The sequence below is a fragment of the Frankliniella occidentalis genome, unplaced genomic scaffold (assembly GCF_000697945.3).
Source record: "Frankliniella occidentalis isolate FOCC.00 unplaced genomic scaffold, Focc_3.1 Scaffold61, whole genome shotgun sequence".
NCBI classification, from domain to species: domain Eukaryota; kingdom Metazoa; phylum Arthropoda; class Insecta; order Thysanoptera; family Thripidae; genus Frankliniella; species Frankliniella occidentalis.
In genome coordinates, this window is record NW_026267191.1 from 746,151 (window position 1) to 748,687 (window position 2,537).

At 49.2% G+C, this 2,537-nt stretch overlaps 1 protein-coding gene across 5 annotated transcripts in view; it reads right to left on the bottom strand.

The window, feature by feature from the left end:
* The window catches only part of LOC113209862 (lachesin), a 206,866-nt gene that overhangs the window by 67,798 nt on the left and 136,531 nt on the right, over positions 1–2,537 (bottom strand). The gene's annotated exons all lie outside the window — the stretch shown is intronic.

Genomic DNA, 2,537 nt, shown 5'->3' on the forward strand with positions numbered 1-2,537 from the left:
GTATTATAAAATATTATAGGTATTATACGGTACTATAAGGTCCGTGTACGGAGTATTATAGGAGTCGGCCACCCCTCGAGGAAAAATATCTCAGAGTGGCGCGCGTACTACCACAGCGCCGCGCCGCTATGGCCGAAGTAGCGCTGACCATCAGGGCGATAGCCGGTACCAACTGTTTATCCTGCCACTTTTACCCCAGAATCCTGGCATTATCCCGATTATCCTTACAACTTTTGAAAATCCGGACAAAATCCTGATTATCCCGACGCGCGTGGCAACGCTTGAGGGCGTGCTCGCATCGCCACTCCCATGCACTTTCACACGATGAGAAATCGTTTCTCTTAGATCAAGACCCGTGGTCTTGGATGCCATTCGCCTTCTCCGAGACCGGAACATTTGTTGTGAAAATGGGCGTGTAATGAAATTTCATTGGCATGTAATGAAATTGAAGTTAAACTTAATAACACTGTTCTCAAATTAAGCGTGTCATTAAGTTTCACGACAACATTATCACATTATCAAAATTAATGTTCACTGCGTAATGAAATGCCAAACATTTTTTTTTAAAACGTCAAAACCGTTGCTGCAGCCTCAAAATGGATCTAGTTTGTCGGCTCGCCTCGTCGTTTTTGTTTGCGATTGTCGCGAGTGCGTCCGTGCCGTGCCGCGCCGAGCGGCTCCGTGTCACTTGCCAGCAGCGTAATTGTTATCATTATGGACGTGTCGGCGGTGGCGTGGAGTGGTGCGACGACCTCTCGGCAGCGAATGAAATGAATCGTGAAGAGCAGCTTAGTGACGTCCCCCCTCCTCCTCCCCGCCTCGACTTGTCACCCGCAGGCCGCCGGCTGCGCGCCCCTCCTCTCCCCTCTCGCCGCCCGTGCCCCAGCCAATGTTTGCTCCAGTGGTTATCGGCTCCAAATACATTAAACATTCAAATTGCGCGCCCCTCGGATGGCCCGCCATGGCAACGCCGTGGCTGTTGGTGTCTAGAGGCGGCAGTGGCCGGCCGTGGCAAACCGCGCATTTCAAATAGGCAAACAAGACGAGGAGGGTTAAAAAAAATGTGCTCGGCCGACCAGTTTTCATAACTTTCGATCAATTTGTCGAAAAGGAACGACAAAGTCGTCGCCGGGAGTTTAAATTATTGAGGACGGCACAAATCCAGCGCAACTTTCGCATACGTGGTCTTGAAATATGTTTTAAAGAAGTCACGAGTTCACAAATTATTCGTTGTGAACAAATTGCCGGAACTCTTTCTATGATTTGGAGAGAATCACAATACGTCTCCCTTCTACGTTATCAAAAATTGATAAACTTCGTAAGTTGTCACGACAGATAGCATCGATATTTAAAAACGAGGTGTTGGGATTTCAAACTTGCCCCGTATCGAGTAATTGTAGGGAGATTCGAGAACCTTTCACAGTGCAGTTGCTATAGTGTGACACACTCTGTGCGCATGTCTCTCGCTCGGCTTTCCAGATTGAGGTCAGCGGGTGCGCTCGGCAGGTGGCGATCAGCGCGAGGGGTGGCCGCCAACACGCTCAGGAAGGTCAGCAGACAAACCTACTGTCAGCAGGCGCTGACGAGCTGACAGACGGACAGACGGACAGACTGGGCTGTGCGGATGGCAATACTCGGGCAGAGCGTAATTTGTATGCGGCCGACTAAGTGCTCCTGTCACGCGAGGATCTGATGGTCAGGCCGGGGGTGCCGGCCAGCCCGCTCAATCTAATCCCAAAGTGTCATCGCCCCGCCCCCCCCCCCCCCCTCTCTAGCGGGGGCAACTTTTATTAATTAACCTTTGATTGAGATTGGGTTCGCATGTACGTGAGCGCGCATACACACACACAGCCGCGCGTTTCATTTGAAAGAAGAAATGTTGTAGTAGCCTAGTTTGTTCGAACCTGCTCGGTTAGAAGATAAGGGTCCCATCCATTTATATATGGTAGTCCTAATCTTAACTTCATTTCCGAGAATTGCATCGAGCCGTTTCGATTCGATCCCTCATTTATGGGAAGCAGTGTGTTACTGTGGGCACTTGTTACCTAACGTAACTAGGCACACCGACGAGTACTTCATTTTATTTTGCGTTACGTAGCAGGCATCGCAATGAGTCAGAGATTGCGGTGTGATCGCGCCGCCGGGCCTCAGAGGACCGCGAATAAGGAAAAAAAATGGTACGCTTCTCGCCATAAGCTGCTGTCGAACGAGTAATAGGTTCCCGGAATAACGGCGGCGACCTGGGACACAAGGTGAAGCGAGGGGTGAGGTGTGGGGACCAGCGGCGTCTCGCCCACGGGACTGGAAGGATCGGAAGGAAGTTCAGCGCGATGAGCTGCTGGCCCCCAATATCACCCAGAAAATCATTTCCTTGAAACAAGGCGAAATTGCCTTAAGTTAAAGAAATAAGCGTTGAATTAAGGAAATTTTCCTTAAATAAATATAACGAAATGTTTTCTTTGGCTTAAGGAAAAAATTGCCTAAATTCAAGGAAAATTCCATATTTTAAGGGCAATTTTACTTTGAAACAATGGAAT